This window comes from Colobus angolensis, unplaced genomic scaffold, assembly GCF_000951035.1.
Source record: "Colobus angolensis palliatus isolate OR3802 unplaced genomic scaffold, Cang.pa_1.0 Scaffold13, whole genome shotgun sequence".
NCBI lineage: Eukaryota > Metazoa > Chordata > Mammalia > Primates > Cercopithecidae > Colobus > Colobus angolensis.
The window spans coordinates 20,661,637-20,686,458 of NW_012114252.1; the positions used below are offsets into that span (position 1 = coordinate 20,661,637).

Consider the following 24,822-nt stretch of genomic DNA (forward strand, 5'->3'; position numbering starts at 1 on the left):
CCACCGCGCCCGGCCCTCCATTGTATAATTTTAAGGACATTTTTATGAGTTTGGTGAGCTCACACGTATATTTCAAGTTAGGTTTTTAACAAAATGTCTGTGGCATGAGAAACACTTGCCTCTACTTTAAAATAACTCTTGAACATGCATACTGGAAACCGCTAGAAACAATTCCAAAGTAAGAGAACAAACAGCGCATGAAGATAAATTAGAGTTGATAAGAAAAGATGTGATACTTCCCTTACATACTCCATTCATTCCAAAACCATCCAGGTGACACTAGTGCCACCAACTATCAGGCATATTTTTTAAAATAATAATGTTGGCATTTCAGCAAACAGCCAAAAAGAAACCACAGAATTGTCTGTAAACTAGAATTTGCTGAATTTCAAAAGCATCAGTCTGTGGTCCCATAAAACCTCTGGCATCCCGGGGAGGGAAGTAAGAATTCACACGCTGGCCAGAAGGACACCTTCAGCTTTCTGGAAACAGTATCCCACAGAACACACTCCATTCTACAGGGTCCCAACCTGCTGCACGCACCTGCACCAGAAGCCAAGTGGCTTAAGGTGGTGGTGTTTCCTCACGGCCACACCTGGTTTCCACGGTGACCCACAGATGGAACCAGGACGCTGCACTATTCCCGGGATAAAAAACAGGCAGGCGCCCTCTTTCCAACCAACTGAAATGCACAGATTCAACTTGCCTTCCAGAGAAACTTATCTTTATCTGGAGCCCTGATTCTTAAATGAGAGGGAGGGGAAGAGTCTGCTTGGAAATATATTTTAATTTTACGTTTGGGAAACACTAAGTTTCCCAAGCAATATTTTTATAAATAAATCTAGACAAGCGTGTGATGGATTACAAGATGGTTTCAACATACTAATTTGAAAAGAAGGCCCTCAAGTAAAATAGGACATCGTTCTTTTTCCGGAAAAATGCTAAAATTAGTTCTTATACATCAATTCCAAAAAGTACAATAGATTCAACAGATTTTCTGCCAATATACTTGTTACTCTTAGAGTCAAAAAGGAAAATAAACCAAATATCTTTTTCTACGTTAATTGCCACATACTGTGACATTCTTTGGAGAATAGCTATTATAATAATATTATTACTCAGAAGTAATGTCAAGCCTGGTTTGGCTTCATTTGTATTGCTCTGGGGAAATTATCAAAACAGTAATAAGGCTTTCACCTGAATTGCTGATGATGTGGTTACTGTTAGTGTAGTACTTACCATTCAATTCAAAATGAAATGTTGTGATTTACATTTCGGCAACTCACCTTCTGTCCCTTCACTCCATGGCAGTCACATTTGCCACAGCCAGAGCCAGCACAGCCACCCTGGAAGGAAGAGAAAACATCTTTAAATAGAAGAACACTTTCAAAGCGAGGCTGATATAAAAATGGAGATGGTTCTGGCATCTTGACTTGTTTATAAGCGAAGCCCGCCCTGTCCTTCGGACACAGCCTTATCTGCACTGGTTTTCATGGGGCCGTCATGCCGTTCCACTTAGGGTGCAGATCCCCGGCCCAAATAGACAAAACAAAGATCCTTGAGTAGAACAAATCAAAGTGTTACTCAGTCCAAAAAGTGAACAATGTCACCTATACTTTTTGTCCTTTGTTAATTTCTATTTGAAGTTGGCTCCCTCGGGGATTAGTTTAACAGGGCACCACCCCTATTTGCAAAGCTACCAAAATGTTGTCCTTCTTATTTAGAGGTGTCAGACCTAAGACCATGGGAGGCTGAGAGCTCCCAACGGCGCGGTCCCAAGGGTACACGGGCATGCAAAACAAGTTTGTACAGAGACAGAATAAAGGAATGAGCTGATTTTTAAGCCCCAATCTTAAAGAATTCCTTTTTGAATTCAATTAAAGCTTGAATGTCCCATTAAAGAACAGTCAACAACAAAATATTCTTGTAGTTCACTTTTTTTTTTTTGAGACAAAGTGTTGCTTTTGTTGCCCAGGCTGGAGTGCAATGGCGTGATCTCGGCTCACTGCAACCTCCACCTCCTGGGTTCAAGTGATTCTCCTTCCTCAGCATCCCAAGTAGCTGGTAGTACAGGCACCCGCCACCATACCCGGCTAACTTTTTGTATTTTTAGTAGAGATGGTGTTTCATCATGTTGACCAGGCTGGTCTCAAACTCCTCACCTCAGGTGATCCACCTGCCTCAGTCTCCCAAAGTGCTGGGATTGTAGGCATGAGCCATGGTGCCCAGCCTGTAGTTCACTTCTAACATAAAATTTAATGTTAAAAAGGCAAGGACATGAATCCAAGCATGTGATAAAAGCTGGAGAGGAAGCGAGCTACCATGTGTTCAAACACCTATCAGGTGCCACACGCAGTCAGCTATCATCCTATTTAATGATCATAACAATCATTTCAAGATGGGTAGTGCCATCCCCATTTACAGATGTGGAAACTGAATTAGAAGGTTTATTATAACATGTTAGGACAAAGTGGAAAGTAGAACCCAATTTCAACTTCCATTATATAAAATTGCCATCACATGAAAAGCCAGAAATATGTCGGTACATATACGCATTTGCAATTTCCTTAGAAGAATCCCACTTTTAAACCATGGCAGACACAGGTATTGTGGACAGAATGTAAAGAGGTATGAGATGAATAATCGGGTTAATAAGCTTTATTAGAGACTCTGTTTTAAGTCTGATATAAAATGTTAACTTATATTCCACTTCAGGTGATTGTCATTTCCTGAAAATAAAATCATGCCACTAATAGTATTGTGATCATGCAAAGTGTATATTTTTAACAACATATCCAAGCCTCAGCTGCATTGCCATGGAGACTTCTGCATAAAACAATCACATCTGGAGATATTTATTTTGTAAAGCTAAATCTGAACAAGTGCCTCCAAGACAGTAAGCTGTTCTCAATTTTATATTTTGGAAAAGGGAACAGCTGACAACAGTCCAAGCAAACTCCAGAGATGATGGGTCTGTGTTTTTCTCTGACTCACATTTTAGGCAATTTTCAGCCTACACTCTCATAACCTCCTAACATTTTAAATCAATCCATGTGCACAGATTTGCTTCATAATCTGGGTTGTGGTGACCACTCAGAGGCATCCAAAGAGATGAGGCGAAAAATCTGTAACCTGTGCTCCAGGACGTTCTTCCAAAATGGACAAATACTAGCACTGAGAGACCTCACCAGAGGTCCCTAACTCAGCCAGCACTGCCATGTGTCTAATGCCCAGCTGAGGGTCACCTGCTCCCTACCTGGCTCCTGCAAAAAGCTGACTGCATGTTTCTACTGTCAGGTTTATCACGTTTCTCCTAGTTTACTCCTGTGTCTCCGCGGTACCCCCTGAGGGCTTCGGGGGCAGCCCTACCTGCAGCTCACACCGGGCTCCCGTAGCACTGAGCCTGATGCGAGCGTGTTTCATCCAAGATGACATCAACTGTAAAACCCATACTAAGAAATAAAGAATGGCACTAATTAAACAATGACACATTATCAGTTGTTAGATCTATCCCAATTTCAGAGTTGTTAAAACATTAATAAATGCACATCTTAGAATTGATGAAATCAGGACCCAATTACAGTTGTATTCTTGGTGCTGTTACTGGTGTTGCCCATGTAAGCAACCTTAAATAACAACTGTAGATGGAAGTCCAGTGGCACCGCGCACCTCAACTCACAGTGCGTTTGTACACAACTGCGCTGTGTGACAAACCCCCAAACGGGGAACTCGGCAATGATTGCCTGACTGCCCCACATCACAGAGTAGCCAGGGAAGAGCCGGAGACTCTGGGGAGTGTGCTGGCACCTGGCACCTGGCACCTGGAGCTGTCCAGACCAGCTATTCCATCACCAGGTCATCTCCAAGTCCCTGGGGTTCCGGGACAGCCTCTTTGCTGGGATTATGCCACTGCCTACAACCTGTTTGCGTTTGAGCCAAGTTCCGAAACACGTCTCTGTTCTTTAAACTCTGCTGTGTTTCATCCCCCTCTTACAGATATCAAAAGGAAAACCCACCAGGCTAAGCCTCATGTATCTGCTGAGTCCATTTAGGAAATGTCCAGCAGTCATCTGGGCTTAGCTGGCAGAAACTCAACACCAGCCTGAAGCAGTGTGGATTTTCGACTTGTGAGTCAATTGCTGCTTTCTGGGAGAGAGCAGATTAAGCAGGGATTCCAGGGATTGAAGCTGAACATGGCTATGTGGTGATCTGGAGTTTTCCGAAATGTTGATAAAATCTCAGAAGCTCATCTTTCTGCAGTTTGAGGGAGGTTATAAAAATGAATTTCCTGGAACTGTGCCCTTAAGCCATCCATGAATGCCTCCATTGCCTGGGACTGCAGATAAGAGGCTGCAGGGCTGTGACTGTGGATGCTGGGGTCAAAAAGCTTCTTGTGCTTTTGGTACAGAAACACCCCCGGGAGGTGCTGGTGACAGGCGGGTGGGTAGTTTTACCCTGGGGACCACTTCAGGTACTAACGAACACTGAGGAAAATCAGAGATGAGAAAGGACTGACCCCCGACCCCCGGCCTTCCCCCACCACCTTACACTTTTTCATAAGCAAGTATTATTTTTAATCCCAGACCAAAAACATGTATGGCTTTATTTGTGTAGGGAACTTTATTATCAATTCTGGCCCCAGAAGGCAATTCTAAATAATTGATCATTACAGAAATATCTAAATTAGGGTCAACTTTTCAGAACAAAAGATGCCTAAGACCATGATTTTTGTGTCACATTCTGGGTGGCCTAGCATTTTATGTAAATGGTTTTGTTAAAAACAAAAGAAAATAAACAAACAAACAAAAAAACTAGCCTTTAGAATGACAAGAATGACAAACAAATATCCTAAGATGCATGTTTACTTTGTTAAATAAAATCCTGTTTTGAAATATCACTATTCTGGTCCTTTCTGTTATATAAGGGCCCGTGCTGGGTTTCACCCTGGCATATCAAGGTATTTTAGCTGCAATTTAAGGGTTCACTGCTAAAAAGAAAAAAAAAAGTACAAAAGATGACCTGAGTACCCCTTTCACTCAGGTGTAATGTATAAGCTTGAAATAGTGAATTAAAATAAAAGCCTTAAGTAATGCAAGTCTTAATTCTCTGTTGTAAATTACTATGTTTAAAAGGGGTACATAAATAATGCAGGTTACCCAGGTTCACAATTACATTGGTGACCTGACATGTGAAAAGCTATGTCACCATTTCATCATTTCCTGAGGAATTACATCTTGTATCTGGACTCCCAGAAAAATCTAAAGCTATATGCAGACTGGTGGACTCCATCGGCCCCCTGATGGCTGCACATCTCAGGGCCTTTATGAGGGCTCTGCATTCTCCCCATGTCTGGATGACTCCACAGATGAGTTCCCATCCCATCTGTTTCAGATTCCAGAACGGGAATAACTGGTACATTCTGTGCGATACTCGTCCTCTTCCTGGTTTTCCCCTCATTGATGTTCTAGGGTCAATGAGTTCCAAGTTCCTGGAGCAATGCCTGTGCTGTCTGCCTGTGAGGCACACACTTAACCCAAATGGTCATGATGACGAAAGTCAGTCACGAAGGCAGTCTCCACTTGGAAGACGGGGAATATGGCTGGAAGTTCTCAAAGGAAAGAAAGGTGGGGGTCTCGGTCTCTCTCATAGAAGTAGACCAGCCATGGACAACAGCAACACAGGTACCCCAGACCAATGCAGAAGAAAAGGACCCCAGCAAGCTCTTGGAGTTGGGGGTGAATTTATTATTTATGCTCCTAAAACTGTAGACAAACTTCATGAAAACCAAGTCACTTTTGAAAGTCCTTTTAGCCTCTTCCCCATAGACCATGTGGCCTACAGAGTATAAGAAGTTGTCTCCAAATGGAAGCTGAACTGAATTAACTGTGTTTGAAACAGAAAAGAAAATAATAATAATAATCCCCAATGGACTCTGTCAGACACACACACGCATGCATAACTCCAATAGCAGAGATCAACTTTAAACGAAAATAAAAAATACAATATGAAAGGAATGCAAAGGTACTACAAAGTAATCCCTAAACCAAATATCTTTTATATTCTCTGAAAGTCTCTTAAACTTTTCAGGATATGTTAAAATAATTAATACTGTGAAACTTTTCTTTCATGCTCCAATTAAGATATTCAGAGATCTACCATCAGTATTAATGTTATAAAGTGTATTAAGTTCTTAAAATACACAAAGATTTTACAATACACAGTATGGGTGCCAAAGAAGAAAGGGGAGGAAGAGCAGTCAATGATTTTAATATGAAATAAAGCCTATTTCTGGTTTTCTCAGATCTATAGACCAAGAGGGCGCTCTTCTCAAGATTAAAGTGAATTCCATTCGAGAGGATGCAGGAAGAGGGAAGCTCACTCGCTCTGTTAGGAGAATGCCTTTTTAACTGAACCGAAGAACTCCAGCTGCTATGCTACTCGTGTGTGTGCGTGTGTGTGTGTGTGTGTGTGTGTGTGTGTGGCAGAGAGAGAGAGGGAGGGAGGGGAGAAGGGTGCAGTGTTATACAATTTAACTAGGACATGTCTTCTGAGGAAGGCATATTTGGAATGAGTTAAACAGGATGAAGTCCTCAATTTTCTGATTTTTTTCCTGCTTTTGATGGAAGATAGACCTTTAACATCACAGCTTTAACAATTTTTATGTGTTTCACATCCCACCAAATAGGGACATGTGGAGATCTGCCAAGTCTAAACAGCTTATCTTTCAAATTCTTTCTCGCATTCCCTATGCTGTGCAAAATGTCAAAATACTTTCCTGGTGATACTGCCGTCCAGGGCTCTTCCTGGTTGCAGCACTTCCTCGGGGAGTCTTTTAAATCATTACCTACCCAACTAAATCAATGTATGGAGACCAGAGACTGTATTTTAGGGCTACTTGGGCAGAATTAAAAGTGCGCAGCAGGCGCGGGCCCCACACACTCCCGGCGGGACTGCAAGCGGAACATTCCCAACCCCCCTGGAAGCCACTTGGCAGCCTCTGCTGAAGCTGGGCCCTGGCCTCGGCTCCTTCCCCGAAATTCCACTCCCAGGGATAAGCCCCACGGCCATACAGCAGAGACGCACTGGTACGTTTCTACAACTGAGGCAACTTGGACAAAACCACATTGACCCTTATCACATGCTGCCGCGATCTGATCTTTTCAATTCTAAAACGAAGTCTTGTTCTGTCGCTGGAGGGCAGTGGTGTGATCTCGGCTCACTGCAACCTCTGCCTCCTGGGTTCAAGCAATTCTCCTGCCTCAGCCTCCTAAGTAGCTGGGACTACAGGCGCAGGCCACCATGCCAGGCTAATTTTTTGTATTTTTAATAGAGACAGGGTTTTGCCATGTTGGCCAGGCTAGTCTCGAACTCCTGGCCTCAAGTGATCCACATGCCTCAGCCTCCCAAAATCCTGGGATTACATGTGTGAACCACCACACCCGGCCTCAATTCTATTACTTTAAATACCACTTCATTCACACACACACACAAAATGCTGGTGTGGTGAGTAAAAGATAACCACATAGATGCACCAGGCACTCACACTTTTGTTGGACAGTGAAACCTCACAGACTGTATATGGAGAATGGACTTCCTAGCTTCTGTTCTGTTGGCCTCTGCTGCTTGTGTCATGCTTGTTTTAACCGTTGTGGCTGTGAGGTTCTGCGATATGGCTCTCTCCATCTCCATGGACCCCCAGGGCCCAGGAATGCCCTAAAAAAGAACCTTAAAACTTCTCCAAAGAGAGCACACTCTGATGATCCCATCATACTAAGTTTAAGAACAGGGGCCTCTGTCTGTGGGAAAAGAAGTCAGAATTGTGATGCCATTCTGGGGGGAGGGGGTGGCAAAGGTGGGGACAAGGGAGGTTTCTGGGGTGCAGGAAACATTCTCTGCTTGTTGCGGGCGGTGACTACATGGGTGTATACACGTGGGTAAAAACTCATCAAGTCGTGCACTTGTGATTTTTGCACTTTGTTGTATTTCAATAAAATTAGAAAAAAAGGGACATGCTCAAGGCTGTTCACAGCAGCAGTATCCACAACTGCCCCAGCTGGAAACAGGTCAAGGGACTGAGAAACGATGGTGTATATTCACGGAAGGGAGTCCCCAGCCACACCGGGGCAGGCCAGCTACAGCACCCCGAGCAAGCTGAACCAGGCACAAAAGAAGACTGACTGGGTGACTCCATTCCTATAAAAGTCAAAGCCTAACAAGATGACGTTGGATCCTGGTTACTCTTGAGGGCTAATGACTAGAGGAGGACCCCAGGGGACTTCATGCCTTCTGGCAATGTTCTGGTTCGTAGTCTGGGTTCACTAGTATGCTGCTCACCTTGGGGAAAATGCACTGAGTTGTACCCTTTGCCTTCGATACGTTTCTGTAAGTTTCTAAACTTCGATAAAAGTTAGCTCCCCAAAAAAGTGTCCATGGCATTTAAAAATTACTAACAAAATAGGCCAAATGTTGTAGTACAAATAATGATTTCTTAAAAGCTTACATTTGCACAACATTTTTCAACTTCCAAAAATATATTTAGTATTGTGGTTTTAAAGGTCAAATTAACTTTTCTCCCATATTCTCACAGAACTCAAAATCAATATGCTTTCATCTACATTTGTTTTATTATCATCATCATTTTGTTTTGACTAACATAAGATAGATGTGACCCCAAAGATGTGAAAATAATTCTTCATCATTAACTCCTCTGAAAGGACAATTTAGTTAAATAAAATAATATTTCGGTCCCATTTAATAATGGAACACACAGAAACAAAATAGTCCTTACTACTGTTTAGAGTTACACAATATGTCTGCCCTAATTTGAAAACAAGAGTTGATACATTCTTGGCAAAAAGAAAAAAAAAAAAAGCACAATAAATGTGAGAAACAGTGAATTTCTAATATGTAACATGTCTCCCTCTGTGCTGTAGCGTGACTAAGATTTGTCCATGTGTAAGATTTGTCCATGTGTAAGATTTGTACATGTGTAAGATTTGTCCATGTGTAGGATTTGTACACGTGTAAGATTTGTCCATGTGTAAGATTTGTCCATGTGTAAGATTTGTACATGTGTAAGATTTGTACATGCGTAAGATTTGTCCATGTGTAGGATTTGTACATGTGTAGGATTTGTACATGTGTAAGATTTGTCCATGTGTAGGATTTGTACATGTGTAAGATTTGTACATGCGTAAGATTTGTCCATGTGTAAGATTTGTACATGTGTAGGATTTGTACATGTGTAAGATTTGTACATGTGACGTACATGCTCTATTCTGCTTCTCATTAGAGACTGAGTTTGCAGAGCAGAAAGGCTCCCAAGAAACCACACGCCTTGAGGAAATGAGGGTGTTTTCTTGGCTTCACTTAGGATCAACATGTGACTGCAGTTCTGGTCTCATTTTCCCCGTCAGACAATTTTGTTGACTAATTTTTCACGTCTTTTCTTCCCTTTCTCCCACTAAATGGGGGTGGACATGAAATGTTCCTGCCTGGGGAATAGGGTGGCCTGGAGGGAATGAATGACCACGAAGGCCAGCACTTCACCTGCAGGTCATTGGTCTTTGTCCAGCTGCAAGCAGATGTGATTACGATTAGACTATGGGACAGTGGTTCCTTGGACGGCTGTGTGTGAAATGAGTTGGTGGGCTTTGTATGTGTCCGCTGGGACCCACGGGTGGAAACTCTGTTGGGAGGAATGACCTGGGACGAGCCTTCCCGTGCTTGTGAGTCACTGGCCTGACGTACTAGCACCGTGGGGCAAGGCCAGCGCGGGCCCCAGCATCCGGGTCCCACGGAGCCCCTCCCAAACCAAGTGTCGGCTCCAGGCAAATGTGTAGACTTGAGAGACACTTTGTTCTCTCCATAAAGCTCAAACCCCCGGAGGAGAAATCTCCCACCCATAGAGCTGTCACTCTTACAGCTACTCTTCCCAGTTCGCTGGATTCTTTTCCCACCAGCCCTGCTCCTGTCCTTTGTAACTTTCATCTTTAGCCCCTCCATTCCACCAATGCCTATTTTACAGGCACCCTTTGAAGAACAGCAGATTTTACCCAGCCAGGCACAAAAAAAGAGGCTGGACGATTTCTTCCAACTTTGGAGAACCGTGCAGCTCCCGGCTGTGCTGACGGGCAGGAAGTTCTTCCAGCTATTCCCAGTTTTCATCTTCCATGGCCTACTCCTTCCACACCCTGGTGCCACCCTGGCCTGCACCAGCCATGTGGGCTTCCGCCTTCACTTTCAACATCTGACTCACAAGCCCAGCGCACGCAACACAGCCCCAAGGCCCCATGCCCAAGACTAGGGTGAGCGGGTGGGGCAGGGGCAGCACCAGCAGGCCTGTGCCAGCACTCCTTCACAGCTCCTGGCAGCACCCAGTCATATTCATCTTTTTCTTAACAGGTGGTGAGATTTACTTCCCATCTACTGCACGCCTGCACGGGCCAGGCACCCCCCAATGCTAAGAATACAGAGCTGAGTGTGTGAGCTAGCCGGATAAGGAAAAGTGAAATTACAATGCAACATGGGCTGCAAGGGAGTTGAGCAGAGACCCACAAGCATGCCAGAGGGGGACTCAGGGACCCCCCAAAGTAGGGCGCACTTCAGCCGAGTTGTGAAAAGTCAGGGCTGTTCACCTAGGAAGAACCCAGCATGAGGGAAAGACGGCGAGAACAGGCTGCCAGGCAGGCACAGGTGCGAGCCGGTACAGAATTAAGACAGCACATTCCTGAGGCAGACAGGAGTTTAACTTTTGAGATCTTGGCCGCACAGCCTGACAGCATAAAGACCTTGAACCCACGCCTGACTTACAGCAGAGGCACAGTCTTCTCCGCCTTAATTCTCCTTAGTCCCAGTAACACTGACTCTGATAAAGGAGTCTATAATCGCTATCTGGAAAGGGATAGCACATTTCCAGGAAGACTTAACAGAAATTCCAACAACTGGGTGTAAGTGTCTTCTTTATTAATTCCTAATCATAAATAAATTACTTTTTTTTTTTTTTTAGGTGGAGTCTCGCTCTGTTGACCAGGCTGGAGTGCTGTGGCGTCATTTTAGCTCACTGCAACCTCCCTCTCCCGGGTTCAGGCATTTCTCCTGTCTCAGCCTCCCAAGTACCTGGGATTACAGGTGCCTGCCACCACCCCTGGCTGATTTTTCTATTTGTAGTAGAGACGTGGTTTCGCCATGTTGACCAGGCTGGTCTTGAACACCTGACCTCAGCTGATCCACCCACTTCGGCCTCCCAAAGTGATTACAGGCTTGAGCCACCACTCCCAGCCAAATAAATTACATTTTAATCTATTCCATCTACAATCTCCAAATTTAGAATAACATTTAATTTTAAAGCATGTTTCCATACATAATTATATGTATAGATGTATTTTATATATAATATAACCATATGTATATGTATATGTGTGTGTGTATGTATATATAAAAACTATAATGTGCTGTCTTCATGCCCATCAACATGATTAACTGGAGTAGGAGAAGGTTTGTAAAAGAAATTCACTACAGGTTGAATATTCCTAACCCCAAAATCCAAAATCCAAAATGCTCCAAAATATAAAACTTTTTGAGCACCCACGTGATACCACCCATGGAAAACTCCATGCCCTCTGACCCCACCCACAACCTTTACTGCATTCAACTTTCAGAAGAACTCCTAACTGGGTCTACATTTGAAACCAGAGGATCACTTAGCCAACAGCTGCTGTCTGTCCCTCTGTGGTCCAGGAAGTGCACTGCATATTGTCACATTAAGCAAGAAATTCCAAACAAATGGTCTGGCTTAATACCATGATCCATACGTTTACTGGACAGCTAGCAAGAGGGAGTATGCAGATAGTACTCCCATCAACAGAACTCTCTTTGAAGCATATCTTGAAGGCTCCATTTGCCCCTGGAAGAGATACACAGCACAGAAGCAGGAGGATGGCTTTGCTCTGAGGAAGACACAGCAGCGCCTATGTTCTATTTATCCCACTGCGTTCCACCAGCTGACCCTTTAAGGAGCCTTACAGTGTGTAACACACTTTAAAAGGAAACATGAAAAGCCTAAGTGACTAGTGAAATATTTCAAGCATGACGGACATGCATCTCAAAAACAGAGTTTAGAAAAACCAGTGGTGGCAGTATTACCACTTTTTTTTTTAAACGATTGAGTTTTTTAAATCATTGCTGATTTTGTGCTCATCTTCTCCCCCAGAAGAGTGACATCACTAATCTCTTCCAGCGGAGATGTGGAATGTAACCCAAGTTATATGACCTCCCACCATTCTCTGTGTGTCCCTATCCTAAATAGAAAAATTCCTCTTCTAAAAAGCAGACTTAGGTAAGTCCTCCTTTTCCACAGAACTGGGGAATATGCAACTGAACAGGCCTGCTACTCTTACTCACTTGGTAGCAATTTATTGAGCACTTACTATGTGCTTGCCACTGTACCTGCAATCTGGAGGGTAAAGGATGACTTAGACATGTGTTCTCAAGGAGCTTGCTGGCTAAGAGGAGAGAAGTTGCAGCCTCTACCATGCTAAGCCCATTACAAGGAAGGTGGTCAGACAAGCCAGCAGGAGCACACTTCCCGGGGAGAATGTCTGTGTGCCGGCAGAACAGCCCAGGTGTTGGCTTCAGCCCTGCACAGGGCTGCCTGAAGGCAAGAGTGCTGCAAGGACACGGGTGGGGCAGCTGCCTGTGACCACGAAAGGCCAAGTGGCTTCCACCTCACTTTCTAGCAGGCCTTGGGGAGGGTCTAAAGGTTTAGAGATGAGGGAAACCAATCCCATTCGCTGGATTTTGGTGACATTCATCTGTGAGACTTGTGTCAGGTGGATTAGCATGAGGAGGGAAGGGAAGTGAGGAGACTTGCAAGGAAGTCCTCGCCCTTGGGGATGGGAGCGAGAGCAGGGCAGCTGTGGGAAGGTAGGAGAAGAAGAGTGCAAGGGAGGGAGGCAGGTCATGGCTCAAGGACCAATTCAGTGTCATGGGGGGAAGACAGGAGGTTTCCTAGTGAGGAACACTGAAAGGATGGTGATGTCACCAGGAACAGGGGGAAAGGAGGGAAAGGAAGGGAAGGGGGATGGCAGGAAGGGAGGCGGAAGGAGGCAAAGGAAAGAAAAGACTGTGACTGACCTTATCTTATAACAGGAGAAGGTAATAGGTCTCATTTTCTTGACTGGTAATTCTACTGTCAATTAGACAAATTTTATGTGAAGATTTTTATTCTATGAATCAAGCTGTATATCTCATGTTCTTCTTATCTATTAAATCTTATCTAACTTTTTTTAAATCTCATCTAACATCTCAGCCTCCTCCCCATGAAATCTCCAGCTAGAGACAGGACACCTAAATAAACCTGCGTGATGTTCAAGAATTGTCCTGGGTCCCATGTGACAGGGTGAATAGGGCATGGCTTCTACCTTCTGGTATATTCTAGTCTAGGGGGAAAAAACACATCAAAAAAACTAAATGACAGGACGACTGCAGCAAAACTACAAGACGCTAGAGAAGGAAAAATGCTGTTGGATGAGGATGATACCCGGGAGGAAGAGGCGAGGACAGCAGAGGAGGATAGCCACTTGTTGAGTGGTGCTGCCCTGTCAGGAACCAGCAGGCACTGTGAACGTGTGTCCTGGAGGGAGCAGGTGAACTGGACCTCAGAGCCCAGGACCACGGGAAGGATGTCAGTGCACGGGAAAGCAAAGGAGGAAATTCCAGAAAGAGAAAGCAAGGGAACCAAATATGGAGATGAGAACATGCACAGGGAGTTTGAGGAACATTGGGAAGTTTAAAGAGGGTTGAAGTCCTGGTGCATTTACAGGTGTCACTGGAAATGCGGAGGTCGGCCATGTGGTGAGGGGTTTGCATCCTTTCAAACCCAGCTACACTCTATTCATGCCCCAGGCCAGGGGGGTGTCCATCTAATACTTCCAGCAACAAGGATAACAAATAGATATTCTTTCCTGTGGGGTAGAATCTAACCACACACTCACTATGCATTCAACAAATGCATTCTATTGATTAATTTAATATTACTTCCATTTCACAGATGGACTATTAAACACTCTCTATGATAGCAATCATAGCTGTTCATCTCTTTTGTCAGACACCAGACATGTCTTTAAAAAAATCTTCATGTTCAGACTAATCCCAGCCAGCCAGAATGAAACTAAAGTGTAGTTTTCATAACTGCACTCACTTGCAAGCCACTTTTCAAAAATAAATCAAAGAATTTATACTATTTATAAATGACAGATTCTGCAATGCTGCTGCACAGCTCCCAAAACCCAAAGAAATCACTCTTTAAAACATCACCTTCTAAGGATAATATTATCTGATTTGTATCTTTAAAACCAGGTTTGAAAACTCAGACATGATGTAAATAGAAACTGCACATAATAAACCCTACAGAATAATGAACATGTGGAAGAGATCCCACGTCAAACCCTCTCTGCATTTGACAAGTGGTCAGAGATCCATCTGGGAGACTTCCATGTAACATCCTTCCAAGGTCATGAGCAAATATGAGCAGAACAGCAACTAAAATCCTCCATAAGAATATGGAAGATAATGGCTGGTAAACCAGAAATGCTACTCTGCAAACCATAAATGCTACTTCCAAAGGACCTACCTAAAAGCACAAGTACAACATTTGTGGTTAAAGAAGAAAAAATGAGGTATACCACAGAGAAAAGTTGAACTTTTGCTGGTCGAAACCATGGTTTCTCAATGACATACGCTGGTATGTGAACAGTGGCAGAGGGTGCCAAGAGCTATCTCTCCAGGACCCTGTGAGACACTGTGGTCAACTGTACAAGGTCAGTGCGTGTGGAGGCCTCCTTTCCAAACCACACTTAACCACTATAACCCTGAGAGTGGAGTCTCACTCTTAAGACATGAAAACAGAGAATACGTAAATAGAGTTTACCAGCACCGCTTGAAACCAAATGGTTTAATTAATTGACAAGCGTAATACTGTGTAGCTATAGAAATGTGCTACAACCTCAGAAACCATTGTCTTTTCCAAAGGAACCTAAGAAGAAGATTTAGCAGCCTTAAGCCATTCATAATTTATTATAAAAATAAATAAGAAATACATAAACTATGGAAAATATAATTCGTTTCATGTCCCTGGTCCTTCCATTTGAATGAGTAATACACAAATAGCCCTCATTTCTTTCTTTTCTCACTGACATTCATTGAAGACTTATTTTCCCATTGCCTACAGTGCATACAATACAACAAGGCTATGCGATTTGTAGAAATAGAAATATGGTTCCTAAAGACAAGGTACTTGTATTAAGCATGTTAACATCTAGAAACTTCTAGAAAACCTTTTGCTACCACATACTGTGAAGCTTAATAAATGAGCAGAAGTCACGTGGAGCCAAAGCAAACCAGGCAGCACTCAAGAAAATATAATTTAAGCCGGGCACGATGGATCCCAGCACTTTGGGAGGCCGAGGTGGGCGGATCACAAGGTCAGGAGTTTGAAACCAGCTTGGCCAATATGGTGAAACCCTGTCTCCACTAAAAAAATACAAAAATTAGCCAGGCGTGGTAGCGCACACCTATAGTCCCAGCTACTCGGGAGGTTAAGGCAGGAGAATCGCTTGAACCCAGGAGGCAGAGGTTGCAGTGAGCCGAGATTGTGCCACTGCACTCCAGCCTGGGCAACGGAGTGAGACTTTGTCTCAATAAATAAAAATAAATAAACATAAAAATAAAATAAAATTGTAATGGTAATAAATATTTTGAATTTGAAAATGTATTTCCATCTATTTACACCAACTATGTGCCTCTTCTTTATTAAAAAATAGTCAATCTGGAATTGCCAGGTGATATAAATGATAATTTAATAAATAAGGTAATAAACATTAACTTTTTGGTTGTTGCTGTGACTTCAATTTCAGTTTAACTAGAGCTTTTGGTAGTCTTACCATGCAAAGAAGCTGATACACTGTAGTTCCCACAATACATATACTTTAAATCCTTAAATCGTTAAATATCTTCAAAAAATAAAGATTATGTTCAGCACAGTTTTAGTATTAGATGTCTTTAATTGCATTTCATTGCATTAAAAACAGAAAACACATGTATGATAGATATATGCAGCCCTGATCTGTCATCAAAGTATTTATTTAACCTGAGGATCTCATTAACCAGCAATCCTGAGCAACCCACAGCATCCTTCGCAGATGCAAAGACTTCAGATGACACAGGGCCGCCCGGTCCCTGGAGGGAGGCCCTCGGCTTCCAAAGTCATTTCTGACGCGTGTGCCCTTTGCTCAGTTTTCAGAACCACACTCAATGGCTTTTTTCCATCTTGTTAATTTGCACATTTTACCTTTATAAGGCAATACTCTCCAGACCTTGTGTTTTTCAAAGAACCACCATTTCCTCCTCTTCCTTCTAGCCTTAATTGTTTTATTTTTATTTTTTAGCTCATTGACCGTAATTAGGTGGTTCTAACTCACTCAGTCCAGTGAGTGACTGCGGGATTCACTCTCCAGTCAGGACATATTTATTCTAAACTTTGTGCAAATCTAAAACAAACTGAAAGTATTTCATTAACAATACTACTTTAAAAAAAAAATTTTTAAGCATGTCTACAAAATCTAGGTGGAGCAAAACACAAGATGGGAAATCTTATTTTAGCCTAAGGAGGTGAAGGTATCAATGCTGTCCATCTTTCCTTTCTGTTGTACTCTGCTGACTAGACAGGAAACTGGCTTAACACAAATTTTCCTTTTCAAAACCGGAGCGAATCTTCACTGAAACACAATTCACTGTGCTGAGCTTACTGTCCAGTTTTTGGACTTTTTGGTTCATTAAAAACAAGTGAAACTAAAAGTGTATTGTTAAGAACGTGTTTGCAACATGATAAAATATTCTAATTTAAAATCGAAATAGGCCATTAAATTAATACAATTAATCAGAAATCAGACCAAGAAAGGAAGTGGGAGCTAAGTGCCACCTTCTCCTCTGGGCTCTGCGTCTGTTCTTGTGCAAGAGTTGAATCTGTAGGTGGACTAGTCAGCTGACACGCATGACACAGTAGGGCCACAGCCAAAATATCCACTTCCCAAACAGCTCTTTCTTCTTTATGTAATGGATGTAAAGCTGCATCCCCGTTACTCTGAAGGCTGCTGTGCATGGATCATGCTACCAGGCAACCTCGTCTTACATCTCTCTCATTCACTCTGAAGCCAGGAACCATTATTTCATGCCACCTCTGCTCCGTGCCACCTGTATTAGTCTGTTCTCACGCTGCTAAAGAAGACATACCCAAGACAGGATAATTTATAAAGAAAACAGGTTTAACGAACTCAGCTCCACATGGCTGGGGAGGCCTCACAATCACGGCAGAAGACAAAGGACGAGCAAAGCCACATCTTACACGGCGGCAGGTTAGAGAGCTTGCACAGGGGAAGTCCCGTTTATAAAACCATCAGACCTCATGAGACTTATTCACTACCAGGAGAACAGTGCGGGGGGGAGACCACCCCCGTGATTCAATTCTCTCCACCTGGCCCCGCCCTTAACACGTGGGGATTATTACAATTCAAGGTGAGATGTTGGGAGGGATCCAGTGAAACCACATCACACCATTACAGGAAACCTCTCCACACAGGACAGGCTTGTGACTTACTGAACTCATAGATCCCTAGTAGTCACAGCCAGCTAAAACCAAGTATCACCAAGGCTAGGGTGGTAGAAAAGACCATCTCTGGCCCAAGGTTTCTAGAGATGCAGATGGAATGCATGCCTCTTGTGCTGACATACAGTTTAATGAGTACTGAGTTTCAGTTTTGCAAGAGGAAAAGAATTCTGGAGTGGATGGCGGGGACGGTCACACAACAGTATGACTGTACTCACAGCTGGTGAACTCTACGCTTAAAAATGGTCAAAGTGGTACATCTTATGTTACATATATTTTACCACAATTTTAAAAATGTGAAAAAGATTTGTTCACCAATTCCATGAACTCCCCTTACAGCTCCAATGTGGTCACAGCAGAGCTCACCACAGGAGAGGACAAGAGGCAGCCTGCCCCCCCAGGCTGCCCCCCTAGGAAGGGAGAATGGAGCCCCCACACACTGCCCTGGCGCAGGAAGCCCCCCGACCCATCACAACATCACCCAGAAGGGACTGCTTTTGCTGGAATGTCACAGCCAAGCTACTGGCTCCTGGGCAATTTTGGATTCTCTGAAAACAGCTTTTGAAGCTGCTTCCTTTCCACCTCCTGGATTTGGGGGCCTGCTAGCTCGTTTTCTGCTGCATTCTCCTGAAGTGCTACCGCTGCTTAGATTTGGGGAGCAAAAGCCCCAGTGCTGCTTCTGCGGCTTCCCAGCAGCCCAAGGACCCCTTAGCTTTTAGATCAAGTGGAGTTCCTCAAAATGTAAGGTTCAAATTACGGAAGATAAGAAGGAAGACACAGAAGCAATGGACTCCCCAGGTTCCATCCCCCTAGAGAGAACTCACATCGTGCTGTGCCCAGGGAACCGCACCCCAGGGGAATTCTTCGTCATCTGGGGATTTGCATCAGAGCTGAGGGTGCTTCCTGTGAGCTCCCCAGGCGGAGATAGTGCGGGAAGCGGCGCAGGGGCAGGGGCGCTGCCAGACATCTCCTAAGGACACTCTGCCTCCTCTGCCCACCCCGGGCCTGGTGCAGTGCCCGTCACATGTTCGTTCAGAGCTTCTGTGAGGCCAGAGCAGAGCCGGGACACCGGCTGTCCCCGGGAGTGATAGCAAATGACTCATTTTGAGGCCAACGCACAGCGGGTGCACAGGGCAGGTGGGGACCCTGCATGTAGCTGTGACCGGGCGGGAAGCTGGGAAATGCTGGGTCCTGTTTAAAGGGAATTCAGAAACATGCAGGAGGCCTGTGCTTCCACCTTAGGGTTTAACTGAGTGGAGTGTGGTTTCTTCAATGCCACATTAGAGGAGCAATGGAAAGAGGACCAGTGTTTTTGAGCACTCCGTGTGTGCGGTAGGAGCTTCAGAAACAGATTTCTGCTTAATGGTAACCGCACCCCGAGAGGTGGGTGTCATTGCCTGAGTCCCACAGGCAAGGACCCCGAGGTCTGCAAGGCCAAGAGCTCGCCCCGCACCTGCCCACCAGCAAGGCGAGGCTGAGGCCGCCCAGGGCAGGACCCAGCGCTTTTGCCCTCCACCATCAGGCTTGCCAGTATACAACATGAAGAACGCAGCTACTACTCCAAAATGCGCCTGCCCTCCCAGAGTGGTGGTAATTAAGCTGTCCAGCTGGAAGCTGATGTATATTTAGAGCAAATCAGAAGGCAACAGCATTTTCAGAAGTTCCTTTCATGTGCGTAACTTAAGTATGGGATTTTAAATCTTCTTATTGATCTTCCTCCCTCTTAATTCTACTTTTTATTTAGACAAAAATCACACAAAGATCAACAATCTCAGAGTGCTTTTCATCCCACATTCCTGCTACTGTACAAGAAGAGGAAGCATGGCCCAGGCTCTTAACCTCCAGGGTCCGGAGTTCATACAATGGGAAGGAAAGTAAAACAATACATTTCAGGGAAACACGCATCTCCCGATTCTGCCACACTGATTAATCCTCCCTGCCTGGAATTTCCAGCTGTCCCGATCTGCTTCACTTCCACGTGTTCACCAATGGGTCTACGTCTCCTTCATGATAACCTTCCAGTTTACGGCTGTATTTTAAAACCAGTATTTCATTTCAAGGGCTGCAAGGAGTCCATCAACTCCTTAAAGGCAGCTGTGCCCTAAAGGCGGCTGCTAGCACTGATCCCCCAAGGACCTCGTGAGGTTAGAGGAGCTCCTGAGTGTGTGGACCAGACTTGGACACCATAAATTGTGAATGTGAACTTGGATCAAGTGAACCAAATTTCTCCAGAGCAGACAGGTAGGTCTAGCTGGCTGAACCCTGTCCGTTCTCCAAACATGCCTGGAAAACTCCCACGCAGCAGAAAGCAGTCAAGGAACTCTAAGCCAAGAATACACAGTGTATCCTCTCCAGTCCAACCCAGAGACAAACCACCCCAGAGCAAGGAGAGACAGCTGTCTGCAGTGAATTTACGATGGTCTTGGCCTCCAGGAATGATGTCACACCCCTCATCCAATACGTGAAAATCAGGAACGGAGGTTCAGTTGAGAAGACAGAATACAGTGTGTAACCAAGAAGTATTGAGAAAACCACCCAACCCTTTACCATATCAAGCACAAAGCGAATTATTAAGATAAACTGAGCCCCACCACCCCCTTACAGACCCACTTTGAAAGATGCATTAAAATAAGCAAGCTGCATATTCTTATTCTTATTTTAAAATTTTGGCATATGGGATCTCGCTCTCTTGCCCAGGCTGGAGTGCAGTGCTGCAATCGTAGCTCAATGCAACCTCAAACTCCTGGACGCATGCGATCCTCCTGCACCAGCGTCCCAAGAAGCTGGGACTACAGGCATGCACCACTGCGCCCAGCTCCTGTGTTTATTTTTATCATCAAAATGGAATTTGATGCTATCTTCTAGATGAATGAAAAAGTAGATTTTGCCTCTTGTGTGGATAATAACAGTTCACCAATTATACATTAAATGAAAATATAAACTTCATCATTAAATAGCATATTATTTTATAGACCATTACTTAAAAACACTTACTAGGGCTTTTAAATAAATTTAAAGAAATGTAAGTTTAGGTTATTGACATTAGGACCAACTAAAAATGACTTCCTCATTATAAATAAAGGAAAACTCAAAATTCAACAGCTGAATGTTTAATATTATTTAAAAAGAAAAAAGTAGGCCAGCATTTTTTCAGAGCCAACACATCTGTAAAAACTGTATCAAAAGCAAAAGTTCAGGACATCCTCATCCCTCGCACTGCTTGGCAGGAGAGGGCTGCTGCGGCAGCTGTGCTCCCAGCCTGCTCCGAGACACTGCTTTCCAACACACACCCCAGACTGCGTCCCCAGCCCCTCCCAGCCAGGAATGAAGGCTGAGCGGGGAGGAGGCGTTCCACACCCACCACTCGGGAGTCCAGGTTAATTATTTCTGAGGTCAAAGGACTGCAGACTCTGGTCCTTCTTCATGGGGGGGATAGACATAGACTTGAAGGAGTTGCAAACCTCGTAAAATGTGTATTTTCGGCTCTCAGGACCCTGTTTGCCATTCCCAGCAGAATCATTCATTCTGTCCTCTGGAGTTAGCTGAGTAAACTAACCTGGTTGCAGATCACCTCTTAAAACTGAAACACCCTCCTGACCCCACCTGCACCCGAATCCAAATCCAAATTCCCAGTAATTCCTAAGAAGGACAGATGGAGGACGCGTAGAAAGACAAGGGAAAAAAGGAGGGAAGGCGAGGAGGAGAAAGAAGTGAAAGGTTAAAATAATGTATTTCAGTGGATGCACATTCAGGCCTCATGCTTCAGAATCTACCAAAGAATGCCAGCTCTAGTCCCATACATTAAATCCAAAAGGTATTCACATTTAAAGAAGGAAATTCTTTTGACATGCTCCTTTGGTCCACTGAATCAAAAGTATTAAATAATATTTTCTCCACCACTCTCTCTCTCTCTGCCTCTCCTCTGTCTCTGTGTCCTCTTTCCCCTCTCTTTCTATCCTGTTCCTCTTTTTCTCCTCTTTCCTTCCATCTCTCCTTCCTTGCCTTCCTCTCCCCTTACTCAGGGGTTGATGGAGGGATCGAAGGCCGCTGGAGTTCCTGAGCTGACAGGCCCACTGGCCCCTGCACCACATGATCCCAGGGCATTAGGCTCTGAGGTCTGGGACATGCTTTTTACACTTTTCCCATCATCTCCCACTGTGTCTTAAGGGGGCTTTCTTCCCCTCTTTCCCTGTTGCTGGATCGCCAAGTGCTGCTGCAGCTCAGCCCACCTCGGCTCTGCAAGGCACTGGGCTGTGGGTGCCGTCCCACCATCATCGGCCTTGGCTACTCAGAGACCTTCTGGCTGCCTTCTCCATTCTCCGTTATGCTCCAAATGCTTCAAGTGATCTGGGAATGAGTGGAGTGTGACCTCACTTCCTTTCAGCGAGATGAAAGGCAGGATCAAGAAAGGTAGGGAGGTAGAAAATCACAGAAAGAGGGAAGAGGAAAGCGCCGACTGCAATACGATTTTAGTTTATTTTCCATGTGCAGATTTCCTAATTCTACGAAGGCAATTTGAGTACATCACAAAGCCAGAAAAGGCGTGGAGTACATTTTAAATGATGAAGAGGATTAAAGTAGTCAAAAACAAGTCCCACACAGTCTTTAGACTGAGGCACCCTAAACTACAGCTGTGTGCAGTCGCATTCATAGCTCCCAGCTCGGGCTGCGAAACCAGGAGAGACGACACGTGTGTGTGCTTTCACTAGGCTTCACAGGGGGTGAGCCTGGGATCAGGAAGTATGTGACGTTGAAAGTCAGGGGAGTTGACTTTGGTGACAAAGACACAGACCAGCCAACCGACTCCACACAGGTGGCTGCAGCCCCAAACCAGGGAGCTGCACCCCAGTCCTGGCCTTCAGGAAAGGAGAACCTGTCTCCCTCCGTGCACATCCTGTGAGGAAATGCAGCACACAAAACGGATTTGTTATCTACGTGACTAGGTGCCTTCCTGAAGGCCTTTCTGCTGCCAGCAGTCTTGGGTTTGGGAGCTGCCCATAGAATATACAATGGAGCTCCTGAAGATGATGTGGCAGTCATCGAAATTCCACTCCCAGCCAGGGCTGCTCTTTATCTCCAGCACAGATTTCCACTGAACACTAGATTCTAAGAGCCCACGGGAATTACTGCACATCCTCCCAGACTCTACCACACCTGCTGGGATGACGATGCTTGCAGGTGTGCGAGGGCTCCCAGCTCAACCGTCTGCGGCGCCATCACTGAGAGTCCTGGGTGGCCACCGTGTGGAGACAGATGCGGGTGGTGGCGGTCCCCAGACGCAGATACAGCAAGCAGGGGGACTGAGCCAGCAGCCCGCGCGGGGGGTGCTGCATAACCTAAAGAATGAAGTCATGCCCCGGCCTGCACCCGGGAAACTGCACACAGCAAAAGATCGCCACTGAGATAAAGAGCTGAAAGCTATTCCCCCATTCAGCTATTTCAGCCGTGCGGTCTCACAATGGGCTCACAGACGGCAGCATCCACACGCACCAAGCTCCGGGCCAGCCCAAGGGACGCGAGGGGAGCTGGCAAGCCACCGCTCTCCATGTGGGGAGACGGACGTGTCACAACCCGCCTGGAGTAGTTCCAACTCTGTCGCCACGAATCCTAGCTCAGGAAAAGCAAGAGAAGGCTGCCAACCCCTGGTCCTCCCGCTCTGGAGTCGCGCTAGCAGAAATGTGGCCACTGAGCTGGATGGGGGTAAGAAAACCTTAAAACTCAAAACTCATCTAGCAAAAGAACAGCAGCCCAAAGAAAGGCAGGACAGTATGGGGCCTCAGTGCACATCGCCAAGACCAGATGCTAACTTGGGGAAACAGGGCAGTGCTGGGCTAACTGGCACAGTGAGCGTGCACTGGACATGGGATATAAAATTGCAACAATGTTATAATTCCTAAACTTAATAAAAGTACCTTGCTTATGTAAAAGAAAATCCTTGTCCTTGGGTCTAACACTGACAAGTTCAGGGGCTAAGGGAGATGACCGTTACGACTTAATCTCAAATGGCACAGCAAAAATCAAGAGTCATATGGAGAGGGAGCAAAACCACAAATGTGGCAAAATGTAAGCCACTGATGAATCTTAAGTGGAAAGCATGCCAGCGTTTATTTTCATAATTCCTGTCACTTTTCTAGAAATTTAATTTTGTAATCAAAAAAAATTTTAATCAGGGGAATGAAATTTGAGAAAATTTGAAAGGAATCCAAAAACTTTAAAAAGGCGTAAGGCAGCAGAGTTGCACTCTGCCAGGGACCAGCAGCCCAGGGCAAATGTGAAGCAAGCCTTTTTGAGCAGATAAGGATTAACCACAAAGGAAACCCACAGCGAGGGCAGCGGCTGCTGAGCAGAGCACAAATAGCACAATGAGCCCACTGGAGAAAGGATTTCCGGTCACCCAGTGGGCCCTGAGCCTCCCCACCATCCACACAGGCGAGGGGAAGGACCTCGTGCTATCTGGCGTCCAGGGAGCCCCTGCATGACCCAGTGGAGGGAGGAGAGGCAGGGAGACAGAGCTAAGCATACTTTCAGCACCTCCAAGAAGGACAGAGGGAGAATGGCGGAAAGGATGCCCAACTCAGGCTCACAAAGATGAACGTGTTTTTTCTGTCTTGGGTGCACGCTGAGTTGCATAGCGGTCATCTCAGTGCCTCCTTCTCTGAGGCACCTTCTGGTGGTTGTACAAGCAGAAGGGTTTGAGGAATCTTTGCAAAGCATCCCTGTGCTGGAGTGCCCCGATAACTCCAGAGAGTTCTCAGTCTCTGGAGTCCTCCTTATCCACCAGTAAACTCCCCTTATCCAAGCACCCAAAACAGGGGCTGGGCTCTGTACTCTTCAGGTTTTCAGTGACACGAGTTTAAGAAGCACTTAGACAAAGAAAACCGATCTATAGCAGGAAACAACTGAAAATTAACATGGGGTAGATAACAGCTATGATAAAAGTTGTAATATTTCAGCATTTTCAGGTTCAATGGTTCCCAAATAATGGCACTGGAATAGTTTCAAAATAAGACACATAATTCGATGTTTAATTTAAAAAATAGTCCTGTATAACATTGAGAGCAATATGTAATTATTATTATATGTATATTTATATGTGTATGTGCATTTATGTACACATAAAAAATACGTAGGTCAGGATTTTAAACCCCGTAAAGATCCTA

General features: G+C 44.8%; 1 protein-coding gene across 1 annotated transcript in view; it reads right to left on the bottom strand.

Annotated features, from left to right (window-relative positions):
* The window catches only part of COL4A1 (collagen, type IV, alpha 1), a 145,510-nt gene that overhangs the window by 91,733 nt on the left and 28,955 nt on the right, over window positions 1-24,822 (bottom strand). The window contains exon 2 of the mRNA XM_011933950.1: window positions 1,287-1,346. The gene's annotated coding sequence lies outside the window, so the exon portion shown is untranslated. The remainder of the gene's footprint in view (window positions 1-1,286; window positions 1,347-24,822) is intronic.